The 24,237-nt window shown below is 37.5% G+C and overlaps 1 protein-coding gene across 9 annotated transcripts in view; it reads left to right on the top strand.

Moving 5' to 3' along the window:
• auts2a (activator of transcription and developmental regulator AUTS2 a) overlaps nt 1-24,237 on the top strand; it is a 333,955-nt gene that overhangs the window by 106,228 nt on the left and 203,490 nt on the right. The window lies entirely within an intron of this gene.

Genomic DNA, 24,237 nt, shown 5'->3' with positions numbered 1-24,237 from the left:
ATATATTATATATATATATATATATATATTTATTTATATTTATTTATTTATATTTATATTTATTTATTTATTTATTTATTTATATTTTTAATAAAACCAGTTAATTAGAGATGCTATTGATTATTACAGTTTAATGAAACCTTTAAAATGGAATCCAGAAAAATAATGGAAAACTCAGTATTTGGTAAAATAATTATATAAAAATTATTAATAAAAATATTTCTAAAAAATGATTTCAATTAATTATACTGATACAGATATGTTCGGTGGTTCTTTATTCTGAGCTTATCAAAATCATTTTTGCAATTGATAAAACCTAATCTTTAATCTTTAGCTGGCCTCTTTCTCATGCTGACCTCAGGCCCATCTTTATTGTTGAGCTCTTTGTTCTAGCAGTAATGTGCCTTTTGTTGAAGATATAGAGTTACATTCTGTAACTCTTTAGGAAAGTTGGTGTCAGATGAAGAGATGAAGGGAGAGTTGAACAGAGACAGAGAGAGTTTGTATCAAAGAGAAGCAGCCATCTGTGTGAGTGAGCAGCAAACAGCTGGTCGAGAGGATGCAAGATGTCTGTACCGAGACTGACAAGATGGGGGATGACAGGAAACAGATTTCCTCCTGCTTTTTCCCCTCTCTCCGAGCTAGGCAAGCGGGCAGCCCGTGTGCTGTGATGCCTCCCCAGCTTCCAGATGCTGCTGTCCTCCTGTGTGTGTGTGTGTGGATCTCAGAAAAATGACACACTTTCACCCGCCCATCCACTGAAACACACACTCATTTACATCATCATCACTTCATATTTACATCTTCAGAATGTTTGCATGTTTTATACAATGTGCTGTCATGCACATGCTTTTCATTTTCCATTTTCTTAGCCTAGTTTCAGAAATTATAGACCTTAGTTTTGGATTTCAGACACTTAGTTTCAGATTTCATCATTGAAGAGAATCACACTGACCTACAAGCAGTTGTTATGAATCTGAATCATTTTAGGGAATCAGTTCACTACAGTGATTCTGTTTGTTTCCAGTGGTTTTCTCCAGCCGTATTTCACATTTGGTTGTTCAGTTTGACTGAATCATTCAAAAGTGTGCTGCCTTCCTTGAAAGCATTGTTGGACACTATAGGCCCCGAAAATGCTGTCTATGTAGGCACCTTGGCTTTTGAATCTACCTTAGACCAGCACAGAAGTCTTCTCCCCTATGGGAGCGCTGCTGTTTTTATTCTTTCCCTCTCTCCTTCATTCTTCCCCTTCATCTCTTTTTCCCCCTCTTCTCTCACTCTCGATGTGATGAGAGAAAGATGCCTGGCAGCTGCTGAGGCAATGAAAGGTCACCCTGTCGTCGCGGCAACACGATAGCGAATGGGAGAAGCTGTCATCTCTCCGGCATTTTGATTGACAGGCTGCCTGGGTGACTTAAACTCTGTGGAGAAAAGACCTGACAAGGCAGAGCTGTCACTTTATTGGGCCCTCAGAGCCTGTGTTGTGTGTGTGGATAAATGAAAAAAGAGGAAACCGTGTAAGAGGGAAATTAAATGAGATGGACAGGAGAGACTATGGAGAAAAAAAAATGGAGTAGGATTTAGTTTGAAAAAAATTGTAATCAGAAATTGCTAGTAAATTTCATAATTATATTTAATTTAATGTGAAATTGTAAGTAGAAACACTGAAATAGTATTTTTTTTTTGTGTAAAATATGTTCTCTAATAATTGTTTTATTTACAGCTTTTCATTTGCTGAATTTTAAAAGCATTCACTAAAATAAAATAATAAAATAAATAATACAATGTAATACAGCACAATACAGTACAATACAATAATGGTGTCTGGTCCATTGCATTTCCTGATTTCATAAACCTTTCCACAGTAAAAGATGTTAACTATGGCCTGGAGTTTTAAAGGGCACATATTATGCCCCTTTTTACAAGATTAAATATTGGTCTTGGGTGTCCCCAGAATGTGTCTGTGAAGTTTCAGCCCAAAATACCCAACAGATCATTTATTATCAGTTTTGGGGTGTGTCAAAAAAGAGCTGTTTTGGAGTGTTTCGCTTTAAATGCAAATGAGCTGAATATTCCCACACCATCTCCAGAAGTAGGCGTCGCATATATGTCTCTCTGCATTGCATATCTACAGCAATAAACAGCCGGTAGAAGAAACATAACTGAGAGCGAGAGAAACCATGTTTAGCCGTATATATGGGAAGCCAAATGCACTGAAAGTGGAATGAAACAGTGCAATGTTACAAAGTTCGCACCGCGCTGACCTGTCATCAGCACTGATCAATGGACAGAGCCACGTGACCACATTACCGTATGAATCTCGCGCTACGAACAGCGCAAACTAATCTCACAAGCGCAGCGCTGATCAGTAAAAATACTCAATGTACGCACACAAATATGGTTAAAACATGAAGCACTATAGCGACATGACATTCACAAAGGAGTCTGAAGTGATAAACGTATTTAGGTAGATTTTGAGTTGTATTACCTTAAACAATGAAAGTAATCCACAGCGTCCTCAGGAGCTCAGATGTTGGGAGAAATTAAGACTCTTATGTTCAGTCTTACTCTTACATCCAAACACAGAGCATCAGGATTGCTTGCGAGACATTGTTGATTTAACGGCTGCTCGAGCACGGAGAAAATGGACAGTGTACAATCACTGTAACTATAGCAATGCAGGGCTGTCAATCAACCCCCAATGTGACGTCACACTGCATGAGAATCGAAACGGCAGGCCTAGTGAGACTAACTTGCATTAAAGGGGCTTAAAAATGAGGAGTGAGTGGATTTTTGTCATTGTAGGGTCTTTGTGTTCACACACTGCCAACACACATTTATGTCCAAACACCATGTAAAAGTGGATTTTGCATAAAAGTTGCCAATTAAGTAGTGCAAGATAATAGCTTGGATAAATAGCTTCAGTTTTACCTTTCTGTAGTTTACCAGACTGTTGTTTCCTTTCCTGTTGAGTTAATTATTTTGTCAAATTAATTAGTTGATTAATTCAGTGTGCTTTGTTTCAATTATAATGAACCGAGAATATTTCTTCACCTCAACTTGTAGATCACTTTGGATCACCGTTTGAGAAGAACTGGACAACACTAATGTCTCTATTGACTGCCTCATTCGTGCATTGAATTAACAGACGACAGCAAACTCTCCTTGTGTGTGTGCACTTGGAAAAAACTTAAGGGTGTCAGTCTTCATAGTCTACATGTTTTATTAATTATAGGAGCTGAAAGACCCTGAGTCTCCCTGTGATCATTAATGCATGCACCAGATAACGTATTTACATGTTCTCATGAATTATTCATGTCCAGAGAGGAAGAGTAAGAAGAGTCTGATGTTTTGAGAAGGACCCTCTGCCCACAGGCTCTTGTTCAGTCTGTGTGTGTGTGTGTGAATACAGAACCTTCTATAATGTTGTGCATGGCTTAATCTTTCAGAATAGCGGAGGCTGATTTCATGTTTTAGTATAGAAGGTTTTCACTGAATAAATTTATCCATATTATTTTCACACCTAGCAGAGCATTTACAGGTAAATAAGAATGTTTTCCTTATGTTAGCCTCAAAGAATCTGCTTTATTTTTCAACTAATACAGTACCCTGCGCCCTTTTCTGTTTCTCTCTATTGCTCTGTCTGCTCTGCCATTTAGCTGATTTTTCAGGTCTTGAAATGAGAATGCTTAGGGATCTCATTTGCCTTTCCTGATGAACTTTCCAGGATTAGTGGAGCTAAATTAAAGATTGATTCACTGATAGATGATATCTTCTAGGATTTATGACTTTTAAAAAAATCATCCTTATTATAGTGCTTTTTAATGTTTCTATCACATCTTTAAATCTGAAGTTGGATGTATCTTAAATAATACGTGTGCTGTCTTTATCTTCTCTCTTTCTGTTTAATTCTTTGGTTGAGCTTAATCGTCTGTAAGATCAGAGTTTTCTTCAATTTACTGGCAGTGTTCAGTCTCTTCACAGTGCATTGTGATTTGGGTTCTATAGGGTCAATAGTGCAGACCCCCACTTCCAAAATTAGTAATTAGAAATCCTTTGATTATAATTTAATTAATCACTATGCTTTAAACACAAGTGCTGTTCTACTTAAGGAAACTCATGCTTCCATATTTTAGTTTGTGTAAGTGGCTGCATCCTAATTTGCATACTGCTATACTTTTTAGCATTTGACTAATGTATCCCATATCATAGCAAATCAAAAGTAGTTTTCTAAAGATGCCCAAATGGTATACTAAATCTGGTAATATTTTGTGGAAACTTTGTACAAAATTTATTTAAAATAGAATCTTTTGTAACGTTATAAATGTATTTACTCTCAATCAATTTAAATGTAACATTGCTGAATGAAAGTATTAATTTCTTTAAAAAGAAAAAACCTCGCTGACCCCAAACTGTTGATGATACTGCATATAAATCTGGATGCGGGCTTCACATTTGTATGTGAGAAATTAATATGTTGGTGTGTGAGTAGCTGTCTGTGTGGTCATGGAAATAAAGCTTTGAAGTTTTGGACGCTAAGAAACCCGGAGAGCTGATCTGCATTACTGTCGAGCAGATGACGGAGCGTCTGTCTGTGATATAGCCAACTTACGGTGCGGTGCTGTACAGTGTACTGTGTTTGTACATTACATCCGTTCTGCATTTGTGTTTGTTTTGACGTGTAACGGTGTGAGCTCCCCGTCTGTCTCTCTCTCTCTCTCTCTTATAACATGCTCCAGCAACAAAGAGCAAAACAAAGGAAATGCTTTGCGTGATGCCGGGCCTTGATTGGCACTCAGTGTAAGCGGACCCCTCCTCCTCCGGGGAATTATCTTCCAAAAGCGCCCACGCTGCTCTGGTTTTAATAATAATTATCTAAAATCGCACCAATTAGCCTGCAGCTATACAAGGAACAGGGGGCAGGAGGAGGAAGGGGAGAGATGGAGAAAAGGAAGCAGAGAAGAAGAATAAGGACCGTAAGGTTGAACCGTGTATCTGTATATTCATTTAATATCACTAATGAACCTAGAATGAATCTTTGTGTGGTTTAAAAGCATTTGATTTGTAATATCCCAGTAAGTCTCTAAGCTTTAAAAGGGATAGTTCACACAAAAATAAAATTCTGTCATCATTTACTCACCCTCCACTTGTTCCAAACCTGTTTTTTTTTTAACACAACAGAGAATATTTTGAAGAATGTTGGTAATCAATCAGTTGACGGTAGCCAATGACTCCCATAGTATTTTTTTTTCTATACTATGAAAGTCAGTGGCTCCTACTTCTTTTCTTTTTCCTTTTTTGCCCTATGTCCTCTTATCATTAGTTTGGGTCAGCTAACTGGACTTCCCTTTTAATGATTTTTCATTAAATCTTACAGTATGTGTCATTAATCATGTAGTTTTATATATTAAACACTATAGGGCTGGTTGTACAAGGTTACATTAGTCTGCTAGTTTTTTTTTTCTTTAGATATTTTATATATAGTTTTTTTTTTTGTATGGCAGTATTTTTTGTGTTTTTATATATTTGTGTATTTATTATATCATCATTGCTAGTATCATCTAGCACATTGGGCATTTTTAATATTGCTATATAAATGCATTTGATTTGACAATTTTATTTGAAATTTCGAAAGCGACTTAATTGTTTTGAAAACATGGATTAAAAAAATAAAATAAAAAATTGCCATCTAAAATTTTATTATTAAAATAATAAATGTGTTTTCTATTAAGTAATAATATTTTTATTCTGATGAATATTAAATATTTTGAAAAGTTTCAATATTTATGATAAATGCAGAATATAATTATAATTTATATATTGTGTATGTATTTTTATTTATTCATTTATTTGGATGGGGGCATTGAAAATGCTTACAGGGCAAATATATATATCTGAACTCTCACAGCATCGGTTGAGCCTTAACCTTACATTTTTGACCCCCGGTGTAAATGTCATTCTATTCGTATGCAATGACACACCTTGCATTCACCTCTCTTCCTTCCTCTCCGTCTCTCTGTCTGCCTCACAGGCACTTTTATATCTACCCATGCTCTAAGAGAATGGAATTAACCCATGAGACGGTCATGGCTGACTTTAATTTTCTGCTTATTTTATACTCCTCTTTCTGTGTATTTCTGTTCCTGTGTTCCACTCCATCCTGCCTCATCCTCCTCTGCCTCACCCTGATCTGATCAGTGATCATGCAGCACCACCTGCAGGTCAGCAGAGAGGTAACATCCTCTTCACAGACACCTGATATCCACGTACACAGACTACAGAAACGTGCTGTATGTCATAGAGGCAAATTTGACTGATTTCAACAGGATCGAAGCACTGATGCTCTGTGTGTTCATTGCATCTCAAGGACAAGAGCTTGTGTGGTAGAGCATTATTGTGTATGCTATTATACGCACAATAACCCTGTTCAGAATGAATTATTTTTTCTCATCAAAAAAGTTAAATGTCGCCCTTTTAAAAGCTCACATGCACCTTAGAGCATGCACCTCATATTTCCTTCTATTGCTTTCTTTTTAAACCCCCATTTGTGGCTCTAGGCTTTAAAATAAATCCTGTGTGTCCTGCATTTGCATTTTGCATGCTTCTGCATTATTCATACAACAATTGGCTTTCATTTTCCTCTAGTGCAAGCCCAGGGCAGAGGCTGTGCTGTGTATACCTCACATCTGAGTTGTATGTTTGTGCTGCATTATTTTTTCCTTATTGTAAATCTTGAGGAAATCAAGGCTTTATTTATCTCCAATAGTTAGTCAGATATATTGCGATTTAATTATATGATATGATGTGATGATATTTTATAGATAATGTTGCTCTACTTAAATATGTCCTTAATGTTATTGTGCATGTTTTTTTTAGTCTTCATAATTCATAATCATAAGTTAATATAACATTTTCTAGAATGTTTTTTTTCCATAATATTTTGTTTTACCTAATTGTTTTACATAACATAGAAAATATATATATATATATATATATATATATATATATATATATATATATATATATATATATATATTCCATTTCCTTTTATTTTTCAGTTAAATGATTTTTTTTTTTTTTTTTACATTTGAATGGCATATCTCCTTGTCATTTAATGTTGTAAACCAGGATTAATATTATCATAATGTGTGTATGCATTTTTTTCCTTTCAGTTGCTCTATTTGCACTAAAGGGTTGCTGAGCCTCTTTTAACTTTCTGAATAGTGCCATAATGCAGTAAATCCCAAATTGTCAGAGGCAGTAAAAGAGTTATCATGAAGGGCTGTAAATCATGTTTTAGCACAGCCAACTGCAGCTTATCACTGACACCTCTTTAAGTGTGCAGAGACGATATGATAAGAGGTTCAGGGCTCTGAATACAAGCACCAGACATCTTAAACGCATAACTCTTAACCATCCACACACCCACACACGATATATCAGTCACTCTCAGGGCAGTCAATCTTATCAGCCTCGGGCAAGGTCCAGAGACATGCACGATGTGTTTGTTTTCACCCCTCATTAGATGTAACAAAGCTTAATTAAGCCTCACTTATCTCTGTGCCATTGACGGAGGTGGAAAGCCCATGTGTATTTTTCAACTCCAGTAACTACCTGGAGGATGTTTGTACAAGACTCATCCTGGAATCACATTCTTGAAAAGGTCAAACAAACTGACTGACAAAAGGAAAGTGTTGTCACGCTGCATTCAAATTCTGTGTTTGTGTTCTTTTTGTTTCCAAAGTATCATGTTGATATAATGAGGAAAGATGCTCTTTTGACAAAGTTGAGTTATCTGGGCATCTTGAATGTCAGCAAAACCGAATTTTCTCATGCAGACTCACAAAACAGTTTTGATTGGTGCATTTCCCATTTTTGTATTCCTTCACTAAATTGCCGCTCGCAGGGTTGCAAAACTCATTTGCTGTGTTTACTGAGAGGAAATGTGCTCTCGTCCTGCTCCGTCCCTCTGCAGGGCAGCGAACGCTTAGTGAACATACCGCAGAGACAAATGATTTGCCATTGGCCGTGATTTCCTAGATAGCGCAGTGGGGGGAGCCAGGAAGTGGGGCGGCAGGAGGGGAAGTTGTGCCCAGGCAGGGGAATAGACGGCCTGCTGGGAAGGAGATGGCTTTCTCTGACACAATCCGCTGGGAAGCTGTGGGGTCCTGAAATTGGGGGAAAAAAACAGGAGGAGGCATCACCTAGTCTGAATTTGTTCCGTCTGTTTCGCCCTTTCTCACTTACATGCCTCCCGCCATCTCTTTACTTTCCACGGCGAGGGGTGGTTCTGAATGACAAGGCAAAGCTTCCTCCCCTCAAGTAAAAAAAATTAATTATTTGTGTGTGTGAGAGAGTTTGGACATGCATATGAATTTGTGAATAGCTTATGAAAACGCAGTGTTAGTCTGGAGTATTGCTCACAGCCTTGAGTTTTTTGCTCTTAGGGTATGTTTGTGTGTGTGTGTGTGTGTGTGTGTGTGTGTGTGTGTGTGTGTGTGTGTGTGTGTATCTTTATGCTCCTGTGTGTGTGTGTGTGTGGGATGTGTACGAGCCTGTCTCCTATTGTTTTACAGGCAAGGTTATTGAGTCAGTGATAAGACTGAGTCTCAGAGGCCGGTTAGTCAGTCTGACCTTGCAGTGTGAGCTGAGGATATGCAGGCTGGCAGGCTAGGGGTCAACGCATCCCACAATCCCTCGGTAGCCTGTCTTTGGATTCAGAAAAGCCAGAAGAGTTCATTCTGTTCTCATTCTTCCGGAGCTCAGAATGTAAAACATACATGACAGATAAAAATAATCCAGCTGCCTAAAAATGTCTGCAAAGGCTGAAAAAGTAATGGTTATTGTTTGTGAATGTTTTTTTTTTTGTTTGTTTGTTTGATTATTTATGCACAAATGTAAAAGCTTTTCATGTTTTATACACACACACAGAGACACACACACACATAAAATGAATTGATATTTCTTTTTTTGCAGCTTTTTTTTTTTACATTTTCTCTCTATCAAAACATTTTAAACATTATTATTATTATTATTATTATCATCATCAGTCTAAAATGATTTCACGTCATACACACATTTGTCATTTTTTTATTTTCCTTTTTGTGACATTTTTCTTTCTTTCTCACTAACAAACACATTTATGCAGTATCATTATTTGTATTATTATTATACATTTTTATTATTATTGTATTATTATTATTATTATTATTATTATTATTATTATTACTATTATTGTAGTCTTTTGTGGCAGTTTTTTAAAATGCACACACACTCTACACACAGTATATATACTGAATGTTTCATCAGACATAATTTGTTTGTATAGTACATGTAGATTATAAAATTATAATATTATAAAATATATATTTATTATATATTATAAATAATTGTGTGTATATATATATATATATGTGTATATATATATATATATATATATATTATAAATATAAAACATTTATATAATATATGCATAGCTAAAACAATATATCTAATTTTATATATAAAGTCTGTAAATAATCATTGTTAGGCCAATTACAAATCTGGACTGTTCTGCCTTGTTGTAGCATAGTAATTTGTTTTTCTAATGTGGAAAGGGAACAGTAAATGATAAGAAGTGGGTGGAATACAATTGACATTCCCATTCATCCTGGCCTGTGATCTACAATTAATGGTCAGCCCCAGATTTGACATCCCTCTGTGCAGTAAATATAGAACACACAGCCTCTAGATGGGTGGATCTCCGTGTTCAGACAAAGAAGGATTAGAGTGGAGTGTGGGTGGAGCAGAATTTGCTGTAGGTGGAGCTCTTGTGTTGGAGTTCGATGTCAGAATATTTTCCACCTGCTGGTAGAGGACAGGACAGCTGCCTTTGTGTGGGTGTGAGTGCGTGCGAGTGTGTTAAATTGTGCGCTTCTCAGAGACAGCAGGTGAGAAATGAGCGTGTAGGAGCTTTTTTTAGTTCACCGATGCATTTAGAGAGTGTAACCCCAATTAAAACACTAGTAGCACATCTTCTAAGAAAAATTAAATTGCATTCAGGTGTAATTGATTTTATATTTAACAGCAGAATGATATAAACCGTGTTAATTGAGATGTATTTTCCTGTCGTAGAGGTTTGTTTCTGTTGCGTATTATATAGAAATCTGCCTCCACATCCACAAATGGCTTCAGACGCGGTTTATCGTAAATGACAGTGCGTCAAGCACGAGGGCAAGCGTTTCTCCTTATAATATCTCTGGCTTGGCTTTCACTTCCTCTCTCCTTTCCAGTGCTCTCGCTCCCTCCCTCCCTCCTGCAGTCTACCACAGGCCCTCCATCTCTGTGGTCTGTCAGCATGCTTTTTCATTTGGCTTGTTGCTACAGGGGGCTCAGCACTGGCAGATTACAACTCGCCAGCCAGTCATTTTCGATTTATCTGAGCTCTCCGCGCCCCCACCTCCCTCCCCCGTGCCTCGCTCTCGCCCCGGTCGGCATCAATCCGCACGCACACACATACAGCCATTTGTCAGACCCTCCTTCCATTTCTCTCCTCCCACACCTCCCTCCCTCCCATCCTCCCTTTTTCGATTGACACGAAAATTTAGCTCGCGAGCTTGGAGACCAAAAAGAAATATTGTGTCAGGGGAAGCGTTTAAGTTGGAGGAGGCAGCCAGGGTTGTGTTATTACTTAGGGCTCTGTCACCACCGATGACCCCAGAGAGTGGAGAGTATCGATCGCTTGTCACTCAAAGCATTCAGCAGATTGCATTGACAAAGCTTGTCGAGGCCTTTAATAGTAAGGTTAGCAGCCTTGGCGGAGGCCCAGGAGAAAAGTCTAACTGAGCCCCATTACATGGTGGCTTTTAACCAGTCCCCTGGCCCACCGAGTGGACTGATAACAGTAAGGAAGTAATTTTAGTCTCATAATTGCCTTTCCCTGGTTGACATTTGTGGTCCTAAGAGCCTGTAAAGAAAAAAAAAGAAAGAAAAGCCTATCATGGGCAGACAGAGACGATGAAGGTTGCCATTGTCTGGCACCAAAGAAACATGTACGTTTAGCTGAAAAATTAAGGAAATTTGCTAGATTTTCTAAACGTATCCTGGCGGGGGTAACGTACGGAATCAAATCAGCTATTCAGAATCAGCGTTGCTTAAATGACTATTCGACTAAATGGTAGGAATAATGTAAGGAAGAATTGTTTTGTGCTGGTTTTGGGTTCATATGACCCTGATTGGGTGTGTTTATTTACATAAGACATTTCATATTATATAATATTATATGTGCATTATTGTTCAAATCTTTGGGGTCAGTAAGATTTTCTTATTATTTTCTGCATTTATTTGATCTAAAATGAACTAAATACTGTAATATTGTAAAATACTTGTATTCTATTTGAACATACGTCCTAATATGCTGATTTGCTGATCAAGAATCGTTATTATGAATGTTGAAAACAGTTGTTCTGCTTAATGGTCTTGTGGAAACTGATATGGGATTCTTTGACAAATAAACAGTTATTAATGATAAAATATACATTATAAATATCTTTGCTGTCACTTTTGATCAGATTAATTCATCCTTGATGAATTATGAAGTATTAATAATAAAAATAAAAAAAGTACTGATTCCATCTTTTTTTGCATCTGTTTGTGTCAGGGTTAATACCATAAACCAAAACTAAAACAATAAAATAAATACAATTGTACTGCTTATAGTTTAGTTGAAGTACTAAAATAATTACAATTAAATAAATAAAAACTGAAAACTGAAACTGAAAAAACTATATAGACAAATTTAAAATATAAATAAAAAAAAAAATACAAAAATAACATCTAATGCAAAATATTAACAAAAACTATAATAGTATATCAATGATACTAAAATAAAACTGGTGTGTATGTAAATGTGGTAACGCTTTAGAATAGGGACCAGTTCTCACTAATAACCAGTAGTTATTAGTATGCATGTTATTAACATATTGGCTGTTTATTAGTACTTATAAAGCACATATTCTGAATGACCATATTCCACAGCCCTAATCTTACCCAATACCTAAACTTAACAACTACTTTACTAACTATTACCGCTCGTATGTGTCATTAATAGACACGGAAGTGAACGGAGTTCAGAGTTCACGTGCATCTGTGTGGCTCTCACTGTGTCTACACTGGATGCGAGCGGCACGGTCCGACGCTACAAAATACTGTGAGCCCATTACAATCAGTGATGCTGCCTACATTGGATGCAGCGCGACACAACAAATCCCCAACAGTAAAATGATGACGCGTACTATTTATGACTCACTGACACTTAGTTCAAATGATTTGCAATGGTCCAATTCACATCCAGTGTAGTAGACAGACTTTAGCTGTTGTGGTGTGGGGCGGAGCGACATGGTGTCTGCACGATCAGCCTTAATTCGATCAGTATAAATATAACGGTCAGTATACTAAACATCGCACATCTTGCGATGCAACTATCGCAGATGCGCACATCGCGATATCGATGCTGAACGATATATCATGCAGCCCTACTCTGAAGGAAGTCCATTACTCGCTAAAGGAAGTGCAGACCTAAACACAAACAGTGAGATGACATGCATGGCAAAGGTCAAGCAGTCTTATGGCGCTGCCAAAGATGGATGATAATGGCCTTGAGAGAGTAAACAAATAAACATTTGCCTTCTGTCATTCTGGTTATAATTTCACACTTGAATATTAATTTGACACAAAAGAGCAGCATCATTATGAAGCAAGAAGAAATGGGGCCAAGGCAAGAAGTGCTCTTGGGAATGCTGTAATTTGTAGCTGACACAGGTTGGATGGTTTGTCCCCAGCCCTGGTTTTCTCTTCCTCTGTGATGTAGGTGGTGACAGGTCTATGAGAGCAGGAAGCTATTTTAAACACAGTGTAAATTGTATACTCTGAAACACACACTGATCACCTGTGTCCCGCATTCCCAGAATGGCCCACCCAGAGCCTTGGGTTATAATACACCTTATCTTTACAGGCAACTATGAAAAATAAAGACCAGCGGCAAAAGAAATTAATGCTGTGTATGACGCTTAGAGAATTTTTCTTCAAAACAGATCAGGGCCTCATGCATAACTCATATTATGCATGTTTTCCCATAATAAAGTCTACACAAACAACAGAATTCATAAATAGTATCATGATGTATATATATATGACCTTATTTTTTATGTAATCTTTTGTTTAAACAATGGAATAATGGTGAGGTAGAATGATATATATGATACTTATGTTAGTTTTAATAAACTTTCATCAAAATGTATTGACTTCCACTGCTTCTGGAGTTTTTGTTCTGGTGGTATAACTAATAAGTCATTTGGTGACTTCATATTTTTAGATGTTTCTTTGTTTGTGCTAATTTCCCATCATCTAACTATAACTTAAAGTTGATTTTAGTTCTTGATTGTTGTTGTGATTTGTTGCCATTTTATGTTTGTAATGATTTATACCATTTTATGTGATCTATGTACAGCACTTTGATCCATTTTTATGGTTTTGAGTTAAGTAGTGTTTATTTTTATTATTTTAGACAAAATACTATAGTTTTTTTTTATAACCATTTATCTATTGTTGACATTAATTCCAGTATCTGTGAATCTCTAGTTTTTATAATCAAATCAAATCTTTTAAAATAAAGTCATTACTTCCTACTAAACATTCTTTCATTTGAAAAGCTGTAATATGTCAGAAGTTAAATATGTTTGGAAGCGGTTAATATTGTCTTTACAATACATCTGTAATTATAGAATGGCTTTGTTTTGCCAGGTATCATAGCAGCATTTCCGCTAGCAGTATGAATATGTTTTATGTGTTCTTATCAGTGGTTTATGCACTTAACCTGTGCTTTTACACACCACACACCCACATTTATTATCAGGCTAGTGGCTTTTATCTGGTTTTATTGCACTATGGTTATATGTATGAATGTTATTGTGTCCGTCAAACAGAACTGCAGGGGTTATAAGAGTTTAGACCTTAACAGGCAATCTTTTAAAATAGTAAGGACAGACAAAAAAAAAGTTTTTCTCTTTATATTATATAAGAGAGATGGCATGAAATGATAGAGGGAAACAAATAAGGATCTGGGTTCGACCAAACTAGTGCATGGCTCCAGCAGTAAGCAGGATGCTTTGATGCAACATGACTTGTGTAATAATTCACCATTTTGTTTCAAGCTGTCGTGTTCTGTTTGTTGTCTATGTGATAATGGAGTGGAAACACTTAACTCTCCATTAGCCATTTCCGTTGGTTTGTTTAGCATGTTAATGCTCAGTTGGAGATTTCTGCACGTCTGTATGGGCTGTTAGGTGACACTCCGGTCCTGACCTGTTTACATCCACGGCCATAAAGAATGTATAAATATAGAAAGCGCCTAATAAACAGCATTCCACACCAATGCTGCACATTCTCCCTGTCACTTTCATCATAGACAGATGGACAAAAAATAAAAGCAGCCTCAACCACACTAGATACCCCTGTTTATCATATTACTGCCACACATGAGCCGAGCGCATGGCTTGACCCGGTGTTAAGTGTCCGCGCTAAATTTAATTGCTTCCATCTACTGGAAGGCTTGCCAATATACTGGCAGTGAATTCCTAGAGGAAAATAAATGGCAATAAAAAAGAGGAATGAGAGCGCCTGCAAGCTGAGAAGAGAGGAGATTTCTTTCCTTCTCTTTTATTGAGGCTGGCTGGTGTTGGGGGATGTGACTTGGCACTGTGAGCGAGGCTTAGTGAGATGGCGAGCCCTGAAAGCCGATAGCCGAGTAACAACTACGGCCGGATCGCGGAGGCCTGGGAATGTAATTAATTGCGCACAAATTTCTTTGATGAAATGTTATGTAGTGATAAGCACTTGGCCTGCTAGCTTAAATTCTCTGGCTTCTCTGTGACGGCCTGCCCTCTATGCATCTGCTGCATTCTGGGAACTATTTATTTGTCTTCCAAGACCCGGTTCATTTGCTTCATTTCAGCCAAGCAGTATTTATCTTTTGAGTGTTTTTCTATTTGGAATGGGTCAAGATAGTGAACTAGGCATCCAAAAACTGATACTGTATATATAATTTTATGTACATTTCCATTAAAGAGATCGTTCATCAAATTTGAAAATTTTGTTATTAATTACTCTCCTTCATGTCGTAAGACCTTCGTTCATCTTCAGAACACAAATTAAGATATTTTTGTTGAAATCAGAAAGCTTTCTGTCCCTGCATAGACCTCAACGTAACTACTACGTTCAAGGCCCAGAATCGTAGTAAGGACATCGATAAAAAAATGTGACATCAGTGGTTCAACCTTAATTTTATGAAGCTACGAGAACACTTTTTTACAATGTCATTGCTACCTTTCTGGGCCATAAAACATGTCAGTTGCGTAGAACATCTGTAAAAATAAATGTACTTATCATTTTTATTCTTTCTTATTTTTTTTCTTCATATTTTCTTGTTAATTTATTTTACTTTTTTTTTGTTTTTACATTTTACTCTTAATTTGAGCTTTTTCTGATTTTATCTATGTATTTATTTTTCTTTAATTACTTATTCTTATTTTCATATTTTATTTATTTTATCTATTTATTCTTATTTTATCTGAATTGATTTAAAAATGTTTACCATTTACTTTTTCTTATTGTTATGTTTTGATATTTATGCTTGTTCTTTTAATTAGCGTGCTGAAAGTTTTCTGTTTTAGTTGCTATTCAGTTTCCATGGTAAAAACCCATCTGACGTAAATAATTCCCCAAAAAGGGGGTCCAGTCGAGGTGAGGCAAACCGATTTCTTGACGTGTCTGTCTGCTATATGTGTGGTGTAGAGGTCGACCGATTAATCGGCCGGTTTTTGGCATTTTTTAATTAATCAGCATCGGCCGTTTGTGCTGGAAATTAGGCTGATTCATAGACAGGCACACCGGTGGGCAGCCGTTACCGGGGAAACCATTATATCTCCGCTCCAACAGCATCTCCTGCTGGCAGAGAATTAATCTGCAGTCTGTGGGAAGCACTGGTCAGTAAACATAAACAAAAAGTTTTGAGAAGGTGCTTAAGTTTTGAGCCTTGTATTATTACTCTAAATTGGGCTACTACAAAAATAACTATATCGGACAATGAAAAAGAAAAAAAAAAGAAAATCGGGCAAACATATCGGCCCAAAAAATTGGCATCATATGTCGGCCATCAGCTGCCCTGATTTCTAAATATCGGCATCGGCCAGTGAAAAACCCATATCATTCGACCTCTAGTGTAGTGTTCACAGCCTGACGACCTCATCTTTTATTGTCATTCTGAGCGCCATAACTAGCTGTTCAGATATGATCTAAGAGAATTGAAGTCTCCAGTCGCTCATAATATCTCACTTCCCTCCTCTGCTCTTCAGTTCATTATTAAATCTGAGAATTGTCCCCATATATCAGTATGCAGGAGCATCACATTATAGAGCCATTTGTAGGAGTGGAACTGGAGTAGTGCTGAGCACAAGCAGAGGATGGATGTTAAAAGCATATTGATTTGTCTATAATGTCATTGTACATCACTAAGTTTTATATCCATATAAATGCGTCCTCAGGTTTGTCCTCGAGGCAACGGCTAAAGTGAGTAAACGCTGCTCTTTGTATAAGTTATGAGGTTTAAACTGCACTGTTTTTACCCCCTGTCCACCTCTACCTCTCTTTTTCCTCTCCATACATCTCTCTTTTCTTCCTTCCTTCAAGGTTCATTTACCCTCAGGCCTCTGCTGAGAAATGCAGACTCTCTTTTGCTTCTTAAAAGCTCTGCATTCTCACACAGGTGGAATGAAAGGCAGGTTAAAGCTAATGGTAATCGTCAGTTAAGATCCCTTCTGCCATCATGACAGCAGTGCCTGACAAGGTCACCGAAGGTCGTTGCATGTCACTTGAGCTTACCGATTGCGAAGAGGGGGGCCCGGAGTGTTTCCAAGGCAATCGCACCTTGGGGAACGGGAGACGCTGATGAAAGCTGCAATATTCCTGCAAAATTGTTTCGACTGACATTTAGGATGTGATGTCACCTACAAAATTGAGGCTTTGGGGGAATGTAGATGTCGATTGGAGCACTGACGTAGAAAGGCGGCAAATATAACCCAGAGTCTTTGCGTGGACAGGGTCATTGTGACAATGTGCGAGCGGAAGCGCGCCGCCGTACGTACTCAGGCGTAATGTTAGCCTAAATAAACAGCCGCGCAGGCCTTTTAGCCTGACCCGAGCCCTGATCCCTGTTGACAGGCTGCTACTTTAGATCGGATGCGATACAGGCAGCTTGTCTGTGGCAGTTAAGAGCCCCGGCCCTCAGAGCTGAGGAGGTCATAGCAGGGCCACGTGGGTTGGCGGGGTGACACAGTTGCTGTCCAAGCAATGACGGAACATTTGCAGCCGTGCCGCACCAGCTATGATGGCCCCTGCATCCTTCTGTCAAGCGCTGTTGTCTTTAGGGTAAGCTCACTCAGGTTAACTGCTCACAGTGGTTTCCAACTACTGCCGGCTGCCAGAAAACCAGAACACTCAGATGGAGGTCCAGGAAGCTCATACAGGGCATTTTAATTCACTAATTGGGAACAGAGTCAAAAGCTCTGTGTTTTCTGACCTATATACAGTACAGGCGTGTGTTACAGCAATAGGCCATGAGAGTATGGGGACAAGAAATCGAATTTTGATTTTTTTTTCTGAATAAATATCAATTGACCCTTCGCAGGGAGTTTGATTGATAGACGATCTGACCAATCACAATGCCAAATCTGCCATTTGGTCCGACAAACAAACCAGACAGAAGAAAAGATTTGTTATGAAACAAAGTCTCAGCTTAATAATTTGGTCATTTTGTAAGAAATTCAAACCGTTTTGTTGCTCTTTAATGTCTCATGAGAGATCACTGTAGCGCCTCAGTTCAAGCAGCATGTGAACCGATCATCTCCACCTCCATAAAAATGTCAATATCAAATAAACAAGAACAAACATCAGAGGGATCTTGTTCAAACAAACTAAAACCAAAGTCTATTCTTATGTCTGGTTTGTTTATTGTCCAAAATGGTAGATTCGGTGTTATAATTAGTCAGATTGCCTGTCAATCAAACTCCTGGCAAAGGTGTTTTTTGTTTGTTTGTTTGTTTGTTTGTTTTTTTACTGTGGGTGTTTGTAGCCAAATATTTAGTGAATTATATAAAAACATGACTATAAAATAATAAATAAATAAATAATATTAAATACTATTACTATTTAATACTATTAAATACTAATAATATTGTAATATTTCACAGAAAAATTAAATATTTATATAAAGGTAAATATATTTATTAGTGCTGTCAAATGATTAATCATGATTAATTGCATCCAAAATAAAAGTTTTTGTTTACATATGTGTGTACTCTGTATATTTATTATGAATATGTATATAAATTCACACACATGCAGTATATATTTTGAAAATATTTACATGTATATATTTATATTCATATATATCATATATATTCATATAATCATATATTATTATATATATATAGTATATATATATATATATATATATATATATATATATATATATATATATATATACATTTAATATATAAACAACATTTTTTTCTTAAATTTATACATGGATGTGTATGTATTTATATGTACATAATAAATATGCACAGTACACACACATATATTATGTAAACAAAAACGATTAATCATTTGACAACACTAATATTTATATAGATATTCAATTAACAATAATAATTTTAAATAGTGTAAATAGTACATTCACTGTAAATTGTACAAATAATTGTAAATTGTCTTAATTTCTATATTTTCAAACATCAAACCATCACGTCTTTAATTTGGCAGAAAACTGCAGGGAGATCACATTGGGTGGGAAGATGGTTGGCACATGTTATGTTTACACATGCATGTTATAAGCAACCAAAACTCAAAGTAGATGCAAAGATGAGTTTGTATGGATCACAAGTTCCCACACTTCACACGCAGCGCATATATTTATTTAAACGCTTTGCAGTTCAGTAATCACACTCAGCCATATTGCATATCAGTGGGTTTTTTTTTTTCCCTTGCATGAAGATATGAGTGTTACAGTTATTACTTCACAGCTGATTGGTAAACCAAACCAATTAATGATAATGATTTCACAATTTATTTTTATTTATCCAGTCAAGCTGTTTGGATGTCTCATTTGATATTAGATTTTTATTTCTTTAGAAACATTCTTCAGAATATCCTCTTTTGTTTTGCTCAGATTAAGTCATACAGATTTGGAAATGGCATGAGGCTGAATTTTTGGGTAACTGTCTCTTTAACTTGTCAGCCAATCACAGAGACCTGTGTGAAGATGGAGGCTAGAGTATTTAACATTGTCTTCTGAATGTAAGCCAGCGCTGACTCACATAGACCAGACCCTCCTCACCTCCACAAGAAATGGGATAATTCTCCCTCTACGGGCCGTCGTCTGCTCCAGTGTTAAAACAGGCGTTATATCGCGCTGAAAAGAAAGCGGAGAGGGAGATATTTAAAGTGTAGTCATTGGAAACTGAGGGATTTGACTCTGCAGCAGGAAATAGACAATTTATTATAAGCAGTCTAGCACACTAGTGGATTATCTATAAAACTTTCATGGCTGTCCCTCAGTGGCAGGCAGCCATAAAACTTCCCGAATGAGGGACTTGTTAATTTACTTGTTAAAGCAAATTAAAAATTTATAAGCGCTTTTAGGTAAATGAGATCCTCTTTCATTGGCGCTCTAGTGGGATTCTCACTCTCTCTTTCAGCTCCTTGGAGGACAGGTTAGCTGTGCTGAAATGCCACAGAAGAACAATAAAAGCTGGTAAATTGTTCCAGGTTTTATTACTGTCGAGCTCCACAGCTGCTGTAGTGCGTAACTAAGGAAGAACAGAAGCCGATAGCAACACAATCCCATGGGCTTCCACTGGAAGAGAAGGGTCAGCCGAGCTGTTCAAAGCAGGGGTTTAGATGAAAAGGGTATTGGGGTTTGCGAACGGCGCCGTTTAAAAGGCCAATGCAGTGGAGTCGGGCTTTGTGTTTGACTGCATCGGGTTGTGGGCCAAGCCTGTGGGAATAGTTCAATAGACTTGTAAAATTTTATCATAACACTGGCAAGCATTTTTCAGCAAGTGGGCAAAGGAAATAATTGACTACATGTGCTAACGATAATCCTATAAAAGCTTCAAAAGCCATTTTAAGAGTCTAGTCAGAGCATTTCAAAGGATGCTTAGCCCATTACTCAAACTTTGTTTCCACCTCTAAGGAACCGTCAGTGAATTTCTACCAAAAATGTGCTGTTTTGTTCTTCCAGTGCGTTCTTTTCTTTTGAATATACTTAGCAAAACACCATCTCCTTGTACCATCACACTTTGAATGGATGCTCATCTACTCTCTGGCCTTGAGCTGCACCGTTTTCCTCTTTACAAGTGCTTTCATCTCTGTATAAACTAATATGGCTTTTACAAGCTAGCTCTTTATGTATGTCAGTATTATTTCAGATTAAGGCACCATTCTCCAGGAGTGCCACTGAAAGCCGCCGCTCCCACTTTCACATTTAAAGAGCCATTAAAACTGTCTGTTATATGGAAACTCCAAGCTATTGTGCTCTATGTCTTTGAGACAGTGCGTATAAAATACATTTAGGCTTATGGACTATTGTACCCGCACTCGTAATGGATGTGTGGCTTCGGTGCGGATGCCAGTGCGAAATCATAGTAAATTCAAATAAAAAGTCTTGTTGTATAGCAGAACTTGTTCGCAAAGCGCTGGTGTGAATTAATGCGACTTTCTATCAGTATAATGCAGTCAGAAGCTGTTATGCTTGGCTTCCTCTTGCAACGTTGGAAACAAACTACCTTCGTTTTCTCGCTAAGTGCAATGTGATTACAGTACTATAAAACGGTGCTATCTATAAAACAACCATTGATGACTGACTTTCTTTTTGTGGGCGGTCGCGAGAGCCGGGTTAACGAGTACAGGTCTCTTTGACCTTTTTATGGGGAAGGCAAAACGAGAAGCTCTTTCCATTACTGCCTCACATCAAAGCCTTGGCAGCATAAATTAATCTTTAATAGCGTGGAGACTTTTGTGCCAGGGAACCATGCTGACTGCTTATTGAAAACAGTTGTTAATTCTATACTTCAGTAAACTCAGACAGGGGGGAGGGAGAAATCAGCCCTAACAGGGAACAGATTGAGGCAAAACAAGAACTTACTGTGTAGAAATTAATGGCAGATGCACTTACTGGTAGTTTAAATGTTTCATTAGATGCTAATGTCTTACTGTGTTTTTAATTGTTGAGGAATTAGTTGCTGGAATATGAAAACCATCTGTTTGTTATCTTCCTGGAGGGGGAATCTTTACTCAGGCTCTGCTCTCAGGGTTGTTAAAGGAGTTTATCCTTATGGTGCAACCTGGTGGAGCTGTCAGTCTTCATTAACGTCATTATGATTGCACAAGAAAGACTGTGAAAACCCACAGACGCCCGTCTGCACACATACGCACTCATAAACAACGCTTTTATGTACACGCTCGCATGCACGTACATATGGGAGATGCTTGCTTTCCAAAGAAAGATCATTTTTACAAGAAACTGCATTAAGTTTGTTATGACAGTTAATCTAGAAAGCAGCAGTAGGTAACGATCATATGCCAAAGCTGAGCGGACTAGTTCCAGAAAGAGCACGGGAGCAATAAAAATGAACATAATACATATCATACTTCATGCGTCTAGACTTTTGACTAATTTTAGAGTTAGTGAGATACCCTGTTAAACCTTAAAAGTGGAGTAATGTGCTATGTGTGGACATAGAGGTTTATAGACAGAACTGCTTGAGCTTTCTGATTTATTGACTGTGGGAGGAATCCCGATTTGCACTGAACTTTTTGATGATGGTAATTTATCGTGGCTACCCGCATTGCACTTTTTCTTTAACGCCTCTATTAATCAAATCTCTTCAGAAATTGCTCAGAGAACTCATAAGAAATGACCCGCATGCCTACAGGAAAAAGTACCTGTTCATTTTTCAAAGGCTATTTAAGAGGCATTAAGTGGAATGGGATGGGGGAAACTAATAACATCCCTTCATTGCTTTGCAATTCTAGGTGTACCTGCTTAACTGGTTAAAGGTAGATGTAGGCCTAAAATCTGAGTTTGATAGCTCTGTTAATATTTGATTTTGAACTCATCTCAGAGTAAATAAATATACAACATCTTTTTACATAGACATCTGCATTATGTACATAGCACAAATGCTTCCTGGTAGTCATTTATGTAGTGTCGTTTTTCTTCAGAACCTCTAATTCTGAGTATAAAACTTGATGTAAGATATCCTGCATCATGCAAAATCATTGAAAAACCTTTTTACTTCTCAGAACTGTTTTTAAGTCTTCACCTAAATGTTGAACAAACAAACACATGTCACCTGAAATGGCCAATACTGATATAAAACCTGTTTATATGTGCCTATATATACATTTTTTATATATATATATTTTATATATACACATATATAATAGAAAACAATTCAACCCGGCGCTCCGGTGAGATAAGAAATTGAGGGGAAAAGTGTGAAAAACATGAAAACCTCTGGTGCTGTCAATGCCATTACATCGAGTTACATGAAATTGTATTTATGAACCACATTTTTACATGAGCTCTATCTCACAGAGTCCACCAAGTGATTCAAAAGAGGTTTCAGAGGATTATCAGCCAAATCTAATAATTATGAAGTCTAAATGAAGACAGAACAGTATTTGACCTTGACTGGGTGATGCACTTCCCCTCTCATCTGAGATCCTTTATGAAGTCTAAATGAAGACAGAACAGTATTTGACCTTGACTGGGTGATGCACTTCCCTTTAGATGAAGTAAATTAAAAAGAATATAAAAAAACAGATTAATAAAAATAAAAAAAAAAAGCAGAAAAAAGCGGTCATTTAGCGCACTGAGACACACACACATAAAAATGCACCTAGATGACTTGTCTAACTTCTGACTTTACAGTTGCTTGTCCTCCTTTTTGTCATTGTCAGCTCTCGCTCGCTCTCTCTCTAAACAGTGTGGGCCTCTTATCACGGTGGCCTGCTGATAAAAGCAAGCGTCTCTGCCTGGAGTCACTGAGCTCTCCCTCTGAGAGAGATCCTTTCACATAGCTAATGGCTACAGAAAAGGAACAGTTTCATTTTAATTATGTGCTTTTCTCGAGGGCCCTCTTCCCTGCAGTCCCTTATCCCGCCTGTGCGCCTTTAACAACCCACATCCTGCACCAGTGAAAAGAGATATTCTCCGACCCTCATCTTATTCCCTCCTCCCGTCCCGCCGCCTTTGTCAGGAGCTATCGCAAAGAATCTGTTTTTATTCTCCTACGTGATGAGGAAGTATGAAAGAGCCAATGAGACAGAGAAAGAGGGAATGTCTGGGAGGGAAAGATAGGAAAAGAAATGAGCGGGCCGATCTATCTCTCCATCTCGGTAAACAACCCCCCAGTGCGCCATGGCCTACTCTGCCTTTTCCATTAAGTGACACTGCAGTCATTTACTGTTCATCTCGACTCATAAAACGGGCTTTTTATGTGCTGAGAGATGAAGGCGGCGGGTTTTGGCAGGGCGAGGGGTGCGGAAACAGCCGTCTGAATGGTGAACCTTCAGAAGACGTAAATCGCAGACCTTGACAACAGTTGCTGGGTCCCAGGAGTATGGCATTGTTCTCCAGACTTTACTGGGGCTCAGATGTTTTTGGATTTCTTGTCCTCCTCCCATTTTCCCCCTCGTCCTTCTCCTCCTCGCTCTGCTCTTGTTCTTTATGATTTCTAGTCTGCTGAAGGACACCTGCTGTGAATCTCTGGTTCTTGCACAGGGAGAGTGGCTTACCAAACAGAAATCGCCTTTTGATGTGGTTCGGTTGGATTTTATTTTTTATCTTTTTCTCACAAGTTTTATATGAAGTCAGTCCTCAGTGGCTGAAATCATATGGATATCGGTGACCAATGGCAAACAAGTTGATGATGCCACAGAAAATGCATTTCCGAGTAATGCATTTCTTAATAAAGTTTTTTTTTTATTTTTCGTTTTTTTTTTAATTTATTGTTTTTATTTTATAGAACAGTGGAGGAAATTACTTTCCCAAGAACAAAGCAGTTCCTTATATGTCAGGAGCTGTGCATTACTCTCTGTGCCTAAGCTCTAGCATATGAAACTTATTTTATTGGCAAAAGG

The sequence above is a fragment of the Cyprinus carpio genome, chromosome B10 (assembly GCF_018340385.1).
Source record: "Cyprinus carpio isolate SPL01 chromosome B10, ASM1834038v1, whole genome shotgun sequence".
Classification (NCBI taxonomy): Eukaryota; Metazoa; Chordata; class Actinopteri; order Cypriniformes; family Cyprinidae; genus Cyprinus; species Cyprinus carpio.
Note: the sequence above shows the minus strand (reverse complement) of the source record. Positions and strands in the feature narration are given on the sequence as shown.